The following is a 14342-nucleotide window of genomic DNA, read 5'->3' as shown; positions in this document are numbered from 1 at the left end:
TGAACAACACCTTGAGGACCTTCGGGAGGTTCTGTTGAGACTGCAGTCAGCAGGTCTCTCTCTGAAGCTGAGCAAATGTCAGTTCTGTCTAAGTGAGCTCATATTCCTTGGCTACCGTGTCACACCAGAGGGTATATCACCAAACCCGGAAAAAGTAAAGGCGGTGACGGAGTTCAGAACACCAAAAGACACAAAGGATGTCCGAGGATTCCTTGGCCTTACCGGCTATTATTGACGCTTCATCCCTGGCTATGCGAGTAAAGCGGTGCCACTTTTCCGTCTCACCCGGAAAGAAACACCGTTCTGCTGGGATGAAAGTTGCCAGGCTGCTAAGGATTTCTTGACGAAGTGTCTCACGTCAGCACCAATCTTATGTTTTCCAAATTTCACACGGCCATTCTACATAAACACAGACGCTTGCGACCTGGGTATTGGGGCGGGTCTAATGCAAAAAGACGACATGGGACGAGATGTTGTTGTGGCTTTTGCAAGTAGAACTCTACACAAGGCTGAGAAACCCTACTCAACGCCTGAAAAGGAATGTTTAGGAGTGATTTGGGCTCTGGAGTACTTTAGACCCTATGTAGAGGGCCTCCATGTGACGGTCTACACAGACCATAATAGCCTGAGATGGCTGATGAATCACCCAAACCCTTCAGGATGCCTAGCGAGATGGTCCTTATGCCTGCAGGACTTTGATTTTAGCATTGTACATAAGCCAGGTGTTCAAAACAAGGTCCCAGACGCTTTGTCCCGCAGCCCAATTCAATGTGAGGCTGCCCCAATAGACATTTTGCCAGATTATGCAATCATTGGGGGGATGGATCTCCGTAGCCAGTTCTCAGTCATGCTGACGGACAAAGCACAGTTGAAGCAATTACAGGAAAATTACCCAGTGGTCGGCGATCTTTTAGGTGCCCTTAACAGTGCAGGAAAAGAGGATGTGGACGAAAAGTATGTCATTCAGGACGGTTTGCTGTATGTCAGAGACTCTAAAGTGACTTGTGGACTACATCCAATGAAACAGCTCAAATTCTATGTGCCTACGTCCATCAGAGGTACTTTGTTAAAATACTACCATGACCATCCTACTGCTGGACATCTCAGAATTACCAAAACATTGACCAGGCTTAAGATGAGGTTCTTCTGGCCAAAAATGACAGAAGATGTGAAGAGATACGTTACCTCATGTTCTGTGTGTCAATTGATAAAGCCTAGTCAAAAAAAACCAGCGGGCCTGATGGTCCCAATCAAACCACAAAAGCCCTGGGAATACACTGGGGTAGACTTTGTGGGCCCTCTCCCTCGGACGCAGAATGGAAATGAGTATATACTTGTATTTGTCGACTACTTCTCAAAGTGGGTTGAAGTTAATGCAGTCAGAACAGCGACAGCACAAGTTGCTGCAAGTAAGTTCCTGAGCGAAATCTTTGCAAGACACGGTGCACCGACTTACCTGATTTCTGACCGTGGTACGCCGTTTGTGAGTAAACTTTTCGAGGATGTGGTGGCCGCCCTGGGTACAGAACACAGGTTGACTACGGCATATCACCCACAGACAAATGCTACTGAAAGGGTGAACCGTACCTTGAAGACAGCAATTCGTGCATACGTGTGAGACAAACACACCTCATGGGACAGATACATACCTCAAATATGTTTCGCTCTTCGTACTGCGCCCCATGAGAGTACAGGCCTGTCACCGTCAATGATGTTGTATGGACGTGAACTTGAAACCCGGAGAATTTGAGAGCTTCTGTACAGGACGCTCATGAGCACGCCAGAGTAGCTCTAGAGGAAGGACATAAACGTAGGAAACGATACTATGACCTAAAACGGCATTCAGTTTCTTATGTTGTGGATGATCTGGTTAGAGTGAAAACACACCCAAAGTCTAATGCAGTAGAAAACTTCATAGCCAAGCTGGCTCCAGTATACTCTGGTCCATACAGAATCTCAAAAGTACTGTCTGACGTTAACTACAGGCTGGAAAAAGTCGATACTGGAGAGGATGTTGGTGTGTTTCACGTTGTGAACCTTCAGCCTTTTCACTCGTGGAATACTGCTTTGTCCAAACAAAAACTCTCTGATAATGGTGACTATGGACAATCATGGGATGAAGATGCCTTTATCCAAAATGGACCTGGAGAATCTGACGATTCTGCCTTAAGCGTTGCTGGAGTCTGGTTGACCGAACTGCCCAATGACATTTCCTCAGAAATCTTACCTGAACAGACACTTGACGGTGCTGTTTTTGCAGACGCAGAGTACTCTGACACGAGACATGACTATGCCGCTCACAGATTTGACACAAATGACCCTTTCCAGAGTACAGACCGTTATAACTTGAGACCGAGACAGAACCCCAGAATTACTTCTGACTGGACGGTTAATAGGTGGACTAACCCATATCATAAACGCAAGATTGAAGTTCAGTAAGGAGAGATAAAACAGTGGTTTTGTTTGTCACTTGTTGTTTATTGACAATTGTTTAAGGTTTGATGTTAAAAAAAAAGAAGAAAAAAAAAACAGAAAAAAAAGATATCTTCCATATGTGGGTGTTGCACACAGTTTTGTTTGATTGAACTTTAGTGCAATGTGCGGATTTGTGGGACTGTACTGGTTGTGCATTATTTTTTTATTTTTTTTCTCACCCTGAGAGACAGCTTTTCAATTGTGGCATGTATATGGTTGTTAAGTGAAACAGTAATGCTCCCTGGTTGTGTACGGCTGGGGTCAGCCTTTATTTGTCAGGGGGGACTCTGTAACGTTTCTTTATGTTTTATGGTACGGTCACTTTAAGTTTTATGGTAATCAGAGAAGAGGAGAACTGTGCATGTGCGCAGTGTGTGAGATTCAGATTTGAGAAGTAAGCAGAGGATAATCGCTCTACCGACATTGGTGTTCTTTCTTTTATTTCTCTTAAAATTGTAACCTGAGTTGGATGTTTTGTATGGGCTACGTTGTCTCGCTCGACCCCCATGTATGTGGACGAGTGTATGACGTTTAAGTGCCTTTATTAAACACGGGGGAAAATATGTCGTCGACTCTCGAGCATCTTTTTTTTCCTCCGACACCCGTTGTTTTCTCTCTCTGGACAGCATCACAACTTCTGCGTTACACCATCCTCATCGCCAGATTGTCGTGGAAATTCTTTCTAGACTTTAAACAATAATTGGAAGACAGCTGGAAATTTCAAAAGTTATAAAGATCTTTATTTCTTGCAAGAAAGGCTGTTCACACATCAGTCAGAGTCTGATATGAGAAGCGCGCCGACTTCTCCTTTTTGCCCAGCTTTTATACAAAAAACTTATCACACTTATTCTAACACCCCTTTATACGCACACACTTACACACATATGTCATTAAAAACAATTGAGTATATATTTTCCAATGCAACACCTTTGCTCTTAGTGCAAGCGAGCTTATCTGTATTTAGAAAGAACAAACTGTCCTTTCTGCAAATGTCATTTTGACCTCGTTCTTCAGCAGTAAGGAAGAAGATGATATGCAACTTGCAGTTTCTTTAACACCATGTATGGTATAAGCTGGCTAGAATAAAAATTTCTATTACATGGCTAACTTGTATCACTTGTGCCTTGATAACCAATCACAGCCTTGACGTCATTGAGGCTGTGTCTGAAATCGCCCCCTATACCCTTAAATAGGGCATTATTTGAGGGAACAGCCATTTGTAGTGGTGTCTGAAACCATAGTGGACGTTATCGAGTTCACTCATTCAATCCCACAATGCACTGCAATAACAAGTGCACAACAGATATACACTCTAGAGAATACCCACAATGCACTGTGAGAGTCGTTTGCCAAATGAAGTCCTGCATCTGAACAGAAGATGGTGCCGCAAATGAATCATCCATCCATCCATTTTCCAAGCCGCTGGTCCAATGTCGCTACAGCATAATATAAAACAGGTATAAATTCCTTTTTTATTGATTATTAAATTAATAAATTAAGGTTTATACATGCTAGTTTCCATGACAGATTTCAAAGTAAATCTTTTCATTACTACTGGAGCAAACATGTTTAGCACAGCGTTAGCTAGTGTTACGCTTTTTTCCGGCTAAGGTTGCAGGTTTGCCAAAACCCTAACTTGACAATAACTATAAGCTCCAGCATAACAAAATACCCCACCACTAAACCTGACCTTAAAGGGATACTTCAGGATTTAGCATTAAGCTTTGTATTAGTAGAAAACCTGTAGTATTTTCGAATTACCATGCTTTCCACCCTCATATTCCCCTGAGACGAGAGATTTATGTATTTTTTGTCTGGAAAAAATCCTCCGATGACGTCAAAATCATAATTTTGCGTCATCGGAGGATTTTTTGGCCATAGGCTAAAGACTACAGCCAGCAGTAGGAGCTTTCCGGCATGTTTTCAACCCGCCCATAGAGGGTGGGATCTCACTCACAGAATGTACAAATAGTGTCAGCCGTCTTTCTTTGGAAGCTAAGCTAGCAGGCTCTTGTTCTGTGGAGAAAGCCGAGTAGTAGGATAAGGCTGAGTAGTAGGGGTTACCATCCTCTTTTTCCCGGACATGTCCGGCCGTCGAGATCGTCCAAAATGTCCGGGATTCGGCTTTTGCTTTCTGCAGTCGCCATTCATTGTTTACATGCACACCTTTTGTTTCAATCTAGCTGAATTCATTCCGATTGGTGAATATGAATATGAATGTCACGCCACCGGCCTCACGTCGTTCTCCCGCGGCCCTCAGCCTCGTCCTGCTCGCCACAGTAAACATAATGAATGAATGGCGACTGTAGAACGCAAAAGCCAAATCGCGGACATTTTGGGCGATCTTGAAAACGCGGGCAGAGCAGACTCGTCACGGAGACTCACTAGTAGCCTAGACTTGTTGTTTAACTGCGCGCTCTTACCGGTAGGCGTGGCTTGGGAGTGGCCTCCTAGGGCAGCGAAGCAAGTGCATTCTGGGAGTTGTTATCTTTTATCCACATAAGCCAAAAATACATTTTCTGGCTTTTCTCAGTCTAGAAAGCTCCAAATTCAAATATAATTTCACATTTCTTCTACATAAATGACCCATTTTAAATACACATTCATCTTTCCAGAGGTGAAGTATCCCTTTAACGCTGCTGTAATCTCCATCCTAACAGCCGGTCTGATACTGCTGGTCTGGCACTGCTGTGGCGTGTGGCTCTGCGCTGGGCTAGTATTGTATGAGCACATCACTAATAAAACTGATCACTTAAAGGGAAAGTTACAGGAACACAAAGACAGAATAGCAGAAGCTGATAATATTGACCATAAAATGATAGAGTGTCCATTGTGAAGAGGCACAATTATGATTTTGTTCAGTATATTATGGTAAAATGATCAATTATTATTTAAAAGCAGAAAAATGCACTTTATCCACCAATGAACATCATGTTAGCATTTATATTTATATTTTTTTACACAGCGTGTGACAATTCACCAGCTTTTAACCTTTATTTAATTCCAATGTTACATCATTTGTTTTAACTATACAGAAATAAATCTATTTTAGTGGCTCATCACTGATGACCCCTGTCAATCATCAGTGGCTCCGCCCACAGAGCTCAGGATTGGTTCATTTGTGCTCCGCCTCTCACTGCAGAATCTTCCTGTTGATCTGAACGAACAATACGATGAAGAAAGACTGACTGAAGTTCATCAACAACATTATAAAACCTTTCACAAGATACATAAAACAATCACACTATACTGAAGAGAGTTTTTTTGATTATATTGAGAAGAGCTGCAGGTTCTGACACTTACTGATGGATTCTCATGTTTAGAAAAGCTCTGAGGATCAAGAGTCTTCAGGAGATCTGGGATCAAAGGTCTGTGTGAAAGAGAAGTCAAAACAGGGACAGTAATAGGTGAACGCCAGCCAATGAGATTTCCGTTTGCGTATAGAACAAAAAAAACAACAAAGTATATTGTTTACACATAGTATGTCAATTCTGCGTGGTATAAGACTCTCTCTCTGAGTGTGTGAGAAACAAAAAAGCAATGACTAATGTTTCCCTGTGCATTCATTGAGATGAACTGAAATAGTGCGCTTTGCGGATTGCTTGAAGGAGAGCGAAATTCACAAGCGCTCAGTGTTCAGCAAGTGAAAATATATCTGTGTGCCCATTCCAGACTGTAAAGGTAGTTCCTCTTTTAGCCATAAACTCCTCCTCAGCTTCACTGGTTAAGTTCAGTTCCGCCATAGTTGTTTTCGCTCTGTGTGTGAGCTAACAGAAAAACATAATCAACTAGGCTTTATCGTTGTTAGCGAGGGAAGACTGATTCTTATCGTTAGGGGAATTTTTACCGGTATATCGCAAAGATAATACATCACCCATCCCTATTGAGAAAAGGTTTAAATGTTGATATTTTATTGAAAATAATAAAGTCAGTAGTCACCATTTTGGTGATCAGTGTTTGCTTTAGTTGGGCTCAACTCTTGATTTTATAATGTGGCGATACGATGGGCAAGACGTTTAGAATCACACTTTTATTTATACCCGACTACGCCACCCTGGTGGAGGGCCAGGGAAATACTTCAAAGAAAGACACACAGGTAAGTGGCAAAGATATAAACCAATGAGACAGGGGTAACAATACAAAACATACTTTATTTTATTAAAATGTCATAAACATCACAAAACTCACACCATAGAAAAATACTTCTCCAGGGCCAGGCTTCACAGGAACAAGGCAGGCCGGGCTCACTCGAGAGGTCTTCCAACCAACTTAAATTCACCCCAAATCAGACTGCAAGGCAATTGTGTCAACACACATCACACACTGTGAAGCACACGCCTCTAGACAAAGGCAGCCGGCCTCCCCCGTTCCACATCGAATCCCTACCGGCTCCTGGAGACACAGAAAAAGGATTAGCTACTAATTATGAGAAAATTATACTACACAAAAACCACCAACCCAAATAAAATATACAAACACAAAAATGGCACGTTGAGTGTGTCCCAGCCTCCTGACCAAGTATGGCCAAGCAGAGGGCAGTGCCTGAATGGTCACCAACAGAGAAAAAAAAAAAAAAAAAAAAAAAAAGTTACAATATTAACATAATAAATTGCACAAAAGAAAAACCATAAATTAATATGTAGTAATATTGAAAAAAAAAAGAAAACTAATAACAAATAACCAACGAGCAGTAGTTGCAAAAGAAATTCAACAGGACAAAACAAGAAAAAAAAAAGGTAGCAGAAGTCCCAAAATCAAAGAAAACCCCAAAGAATACACACTTAGACAATCGAGTCAACCATAATACGCCATGTAGCAGTAGTACGAAGCAGTATTGGTTGACCCCAAAAGCAACCAACCTGCTAAGCTTTACGCTCAGCACAGCTGTACGAACCCACAGGAATTGACAATAAGTAAACCCAATAAGCAAAACAACAGCGGCATCTCCTGTAACGTCTTCAAACTGGATAGGATTTACAGATGGGTAAGTTCCTTCTCTCTTTAACAATAAAACACTGAACGTTAAACTAAATCTATAAAATCCCAAATGAAAAAGGGAACGAGATACTTACAGTTTTAGATGAACACCCTCCAAACGCCCGATGTATGGTTACTCACAATGCGCTGTAGCCCAATCCGCCAGCCAGCACTCACACACCCGCTATTTTAACTATTAGCGAGAGCAATACATAGTAACTACCACAACAACCACTCGTGAAATTTGCCAAGAATGCCACACATACCTGAGATCGCATACCGCCACCATTCCTCATAATGCCTATGCCACCAGCAATGCTATAAATCAAACTATAACCCAGCCAACATTTGTATGTGGGGCCCATATGGGTATGAAATGGGCTGAAAAATGGGCCCCATGTAGGATTGTCCGCGGGTTCCATAATGGCCCCATGTTAATTGCCCAGATGGATTTCATGTAGGATTGCACTTGGTACTAGATGGGACCCAAGTGGGCAAAATGCACAAGACCCATCTCTGTCCCAGCTTTAACCCAGTAGACATTTGTATGTGGGGCCCATGTGGGTTTGAAATGGGCTGAAAAATGGGCTCTGTATGGGATTGTCCGCGGGTTCCATAATGGCCCCATGTTAATTGCCCATATAGATTTCATGTAGGATTGCACTTGGTACTAGGTGGGGCCCAAGTGGGCAGCATGCACAAGACCCATCTCGGTCCCAGCTTAACCCGGCCGACATTTGTATATGGGGCCCATGTGGGTTTGAAATAGGCTGAAAAATGGGCTCTGTATGGGATTGTCCGCGGGTTCCATAATGGCCCCATACCAACTGCCCACATGGATTTCATAAAGGATGGCACTTGGTACTAGGTGGGACCCAAGTGGGCAAAATGCACAAGACCCATCTCTGTCCCAGCTTTAACCCAGTAGACATTTGTATATGGGGCCCATGTGGGTTTGAAATGGTCTGAAAAATGGGCTCTGTATGGGATTGTCCACGGGTTCCATAATGGCCCCATGTTAATTGCCCATATAGATTTCATGTAGGATTGCACTTGGTACTAGGTGGGGCCCAAGTGGGCAGCATGCACAAGACCCATCTCGGTCCCAGCTTAACCCCGCCGACATTTGTATATGGGACCCATGTGGGTTTCGAAATAGGCTGAAAAATGGGCTCTGTATGGGATTGTCCGCGGGTTCCATAATGGCCCCATGCCAACTGCCCACATGGATTTCATATAGGATGGCACTTACAAAAAGGTGGGCCCCAACTGGGCTACATGCACAAGACCCTTCTTGGTCCCAGCTTTAGTTTTTTTGTAGGTACAACAAGGTTACTACATGGGCCGAAATACGGGCTGTAAGTGGGTTTGTCCATGGGTTCCATGTTGGCCCCAGCAACTTACTCATTTAGGTTTTATGCAGGATTTCACAGGGCTTTAGGTGGGGCCCAACTAGGAATCATATGCATGTGGCCCAACTAGGGATCATCTGGGTTCCATCTAAATGAGTAGCAACACCACACAAACAAGTTTTAAAGCATTAGAGCACACAGTGAGATTGAAATCTTTTCAAATTAAAATTTTATTGAAATTACCCATCATATTATGCTATATTCTGAAATTCCAGAGACAATATTTAAAGAAGCAGATTTATGTCAGATTAAAGAGTATCTCTTTAAAGTTCTATACCTAATTGTTAAAATACATACTTTTAACCTGTATTTGTCTTTACTGAAAGCTTTGAACATTTGAACAGGAAATAAATTGGGGACAGTTAGAAGAAGCAGCAACTACACATGTACCAGTACAGCTTACACTGCAGACAGTCATTTGTGCATTCTGGACACTGTCCTCCATCTCTTGTCCCAGACTATTTTGAGTGTTCCCTCTCAGTTTCTTGCCAGTTGATCTGAGCAGTCTTCTTAAGAGCCTCTGCAAAACAAATTAGTTTTTTTAGAGATTAGGATTTTAGAGAAATCATGTTACTTACACATGTCACAATACCTTATGAAAGAATAACAACTTTTACTCAGGATAAAAAACAAAAACAGCATTAACCTTCAATTGAAATGGTCATGGTATTGGAATGTCACTGGAAGGGCATTTGGGAAATCAACAGAGAATTACCGTTTATTTATTCAGACTATTCCGATTTAATTTTGTATTAATAAAATAGGTTTAGGGCGGCAGTGGCTCAGTGGTTCATGTAGATTGTCTACAAACCGAAAGGTTGGTGGTTCAATCCCCGGTTCCACCTGACCAAGTGTCGAGGTGTCCATGAGCAAGACACCTAACCCCAGCTGCTCCCGACGAGCTGGATGGCGCCTTGCATGGCTGACACCGCTGTCGGTGTTTGAATGAGTGAGTGAGTGAATGGGTGAATGTGAGGCAGTGTAAAGCGCTTTGGTGGCCATAGGTCTGTGAAAGCGCTATATAAATGCAGTCCATTTACCATTTATTTACCAGTTTATAAAGTATGAATATGCAATGTGTTTGAAAGCATTAATTTATTAATTGATACAAGTTAACCCTAAAAAAATTATGAACAAAAATAATAATAATAATACATTATTTGTCTCAAGTCATTTTAATATTAGGTAGTTTCTCACAATCAGATCTTCAGTCCATGATAGAATGGGCCAACAAAATGATGCATAATTAAAGTATTTTTTATTGCTAATGATTTATAATTGCTTTTAAAGTAAAAATATAAAAATATTATTCTTTGTGTCTTTGGAAAATAATTGAGGTGATCACAGGTGTGGATAATTCTTACATTTCCAGGATGGCTCGACTTAAGAGTCACAGTTTTAATAACAAGTTAGAATTGTTAAAATGAGAATCTGATTCTTTTAGTGTTTCAGACAGAGATCATGGTTCTGAACAGATAAATGAACAACATAACATGTAATTTACTAGAGGTTCTGACAAATGTTAATTTCTGCAATCGATTTAAAATGTTTAATCTGAATGAAAAAAAAAAAGTTTGAATGAATGCTTTAATGACTAAAATACGTGTTTCATTACTGGATGAATCAGCGATTTTGAACGAATCTCTAGAATGAATGATTAAAGTTTCAAGTGTCAAGATTCTTGCAAAAGTTGTTTTACTCTATTTTGATTGCTACTGTAGACAGTGTTTATATCTGAACTATAAACTTTTATCTCAGTACTTCTGTGATCATTTGAATTAAGAGCTGATGTTGTTGTAATATTATTTAAGAATATAATAAATGACTGTTGTGTCAATCTAAAATGATCTTCCCACTCCTCATTCTGTGAAGTGGTGCAGGACAACGTTGTCCAACAAGTGCTTGTTTTGGACTCTCATCTGCAGATGCCTTGTTTTGGGCATCGTTTTTTTGCTGCTTGATTAATATAAGCAGCACGGCAAACCTTTGTGTACTCCACGTCTCCTAATAAGGACCTGAAATAGGTAAATATAAGTCTGCTTTTTAAAACAACGGAGGATGGTTAGTTTGTGACAACAGCAGGAAACTGCATATTATGTTCACATCAAAAAGATTAAATCAGATTTGAAGCTTGTGACTTATAAATGCACATCAACCTGATGACTTAGCATTCATGTAAAAACTATGTTCAGATTCATCAATCAGAATGATTTCATTCTGATCGAAACAAAACATTTCCATGTAAATGTGGGTACTGACAGCGCCAACGCAGATATAAATGTTCACTGTGATCTTACTTGACAAAGGTTTAAGACAAATCATTGTCATTTAGGAAAATATTGCGTGGGTTCAAAATCTTTCAACAATTTCAGCTCTAATTTCTGATAATATAAGTGGTGGGGGTGGAACGGTACATGTATTCGTATTGAACCGAAACGGTACGGGCGTCACGGTTCGGCGCATAAATTTACACAGAGAATACACGGTATAAAAATAAATAAAACTTGTGTGCAAATGAATGAATGTAATGCGGAACTACTGTTAGATACGCCAGTGCTTTAGGGACACCTAATCTGTAGCCCCGGCTTAGCTCTGAAGCAGGCTGCGATGTAAAGATTGCAATGCTGGAATATATTGTGTGTGTGAGAGAGAGAGAGAGAGAGAGAGAGAGAGAGAGAGAGAGAGAGGCGCGGTCGCGATCGAAAAGTCGCAAAGTGCTTACTGAAATTTGTGTGTGTGTGAGGTGCGATCGAACAGTGTAAACATAAAAACATACTCTGTCATTTTGTTTATACAGGACATCATTCAAACTGCAAAGTGTTTAAGTTACTGTTAATTAAAATTTTAAGGAAAACAAATATATTAATCTGAAATGTAGCAAATTAATTAAATTCAATTCATTCAGGTACAATTATGTCTGAACCGAGGCATGAACCGAACCGTGACTCCTGTGTACCGTTCCACCCCTAATAAGTGGCTCTGTATATTTCTGATATGTAGAGAAACATTACACTTAATTCAGAATCCTAACTACACATAGTATTAAAGTAGTTCACTTTAAAAATGAAAATTAGCCCATGATTTACTCATCCTAGGTGTGTATGACTTCTTGCAGACGAATACAATCGGAGTTATATTAATAAACACATTGACACTTCCAAGCTGCATAATGGCAGTGAATTGCAACCATTGCAACCATCAGATTGAAGCTCAAAAATGTGCATCTATCCATTACATAAGAACTCTACGCGGCTCCGGGGGGTTAATAAAGGCCTTCTGAAGCGAAGCCATGAGTTTGTGTTAGAAAAATATTCATATTTAAAACAACTAGGTTCTGGGCAAACAAACCTACGGATTCCACTTAAGGGTAAAGCGCAACTACCCTGAATAATGCAACATGCTGCTGATATTTACGCTACCCCATGATGCACTACGCTACTTCTGACGTCACAAGTTGCGTAAGTTGCGCTTTATACAAAAGTAGACTATGTATGGTCGGAAGCTAGTTATTTTACTCTCTAAAGTATTAAATATGGATACTTTTGGAAACTCATGGCCTTGCTCCAGAAGGGCTTTATTAACCCAACCCCATAGTTATAACTCCAATTGTATTTGTCTAAAAGAAGAAAGTTATATACACTAACGATGGCTTGAGGGTGAGTAAATCATGGGGTAATTTTCATTTTAGTGAAAATTACTACTACTCTAAGTCAATTATGTAAAAATTTTGTAAATTGTATTAAATTAAGTAAAATCAAAACACCTCACACATAACAAAAGGTTAATATATTCATACCAGAAGTGACAGTGCAATCCTTCACCAAATTGCCAGTACTCATCTGGATCCTTGGTCAATCTGGGGTGGGATGGAGTGGGCTGATAAGTCCTTAAAAAGAAAGATTTAATTTGTACCATTCATTTAAACAATATTAAACAAAACGTATTTAAATTGTACCAACATTTGCCATTATTAAACATTCAGACAACATGAACAAATGGTCCCCAATAGCTCCCTGGGTGCCACAGCAAAAACGGCTGGCCACTGCTCCGGGTGTGTGTTCAGTGTGAACACACACCCGGTGTCTCATGGACACCTCGACACTTGGTCAGGTGGAACCGGGGATTGAACCACCAACCTTTCGGTTTGTAGACAATCTACATGAACCACTGAGCCACTGCCGCCCTAAACCTATTTTATTAATACAAAATTAAATCGTAATAGTCTGAATAAATAAACGGTAATTCTCTGTTGATTTCCCAAATGCCCTTCCAGTGACATTCCAATACCATGACCATTTCAATTGAAGGTTAATGCTGTTTTTGTTTTTTATCCTGAGTAAAAGTTGTTATTCTTTCATAAGGTATTGTGACATGTGTAAGTAACATGATTTCTCTAAAATCCTAATCTCTAAAAAAATACTCATTAACACACACACACACACACACACACACACTGTGAACACACACCCGGAGCAGTGGGCAGCCGTTTTTGCACATACATGTCACGTCACATCACACAATTGTAGCTTTGAAAAAAGCAAATTGGTACACCAAAATCAAACAGACCATCTAATAATTTTACCTGTCGCCACATTTATCCTGTTATGACACGTCTGAGGGTCGTTCCCTTGATGTTCTTCAGTGAACTAAATAAAGGACTGATGATGGTGACATGTTCTCCTTTCTCTGTCACCTTTAGAGAAAGAAAGACAAAAGGATAAATAAGTTACTCAGATTTGACACTGGTAGATGAAATGACTTTTGATGATGAGAATAATACTTTTAACTACATAATATATTAATCCCAATGTAAGGTTTAGAAGCAATGGTTAAAATTGACTTGCATATTACTGAAGTTGATAATCGTGGTGGATTTGTCTCTCTGTTGAGTGCCTGTTCTCCCCAAAAAATCTTCTTCCAGTGCTTGATATATATATATATATATATATATATATATATATATATATATATTAGGGCTGTCAAAAGATTACGGTAATCGCGATTAATCGCATCCAAAATAAAATATTGTGTTTAAATAATATATGTGTGTGTATTGTGTATACTTAAATTTGTATCTAGAAATACACACACATGCAAGTATATATTTAAGAAAAATGTGTTATTTATATATAAAAAATATTATATTTATATATTATATATAAATATATACAGTATATGTATGCAAATATTTCTTAAATATATACATGCATGTGTGTGTATTTATATATACAAAATATTTATATACAGTACACACACATATATTATTTAAACACAAACTTTTATTTTGGATTTATCGTTCGCTTTACTCATTCGGATGCTCCTTCCCTAGAAAAAATAAATAAATAAATAAATACATTAAATGCAATAGTTCCACTTTAGCACAATCAAATACACTTAACCTCAGCACTACTTCCAGATAACTAAAGTTGCATTAAGTACAACATTTGTTGTTCTTATTGACTTTAAGTATATAATTTA

The 14342-nt window shown here is 39.8% G+C and overlaps 1 long non-coding RNA gene across 1 annotated transcript; it reads right to left on the bottom strand.

Annotated features, from left to right (window-relative positions):
* Positions 1 to 8814: 8814 nt before the first annotated feature.
* Positions 8815 to 13556, bottom strand: LOC311078247. Its single transcript, XR_014605093.1, has 3 exons — positions 13447 to 13556; positions 12661 to 12750; positions 8815 to 9384 (listed from the first exon to the last, which is right to left on the bottom strand). It is a non-coding gene; the product is annotated as an uncharacterized lncRNA (long non-coding RNA).
* Positions 13557 to 14342: the final 786 nt, after the last annotated feature.

This window comes from Abramis brama, assembly GCF_963993115.1.
Source record: "Abramis brama genome assembly, chromosome: 2".
In the NCBI taxonomy this organism is placed as follows: Eukaryota; Metazoa; Chordata; class Actinopteri; order Cypriniformes; family Leuciscidae; genus Abramis; species Abramis brama.
The sequence above is the reverse complement of the archived record's forward strand: the minus strand, read 5'-3'. Positions and strand labels throughout refer to the sequence as shown.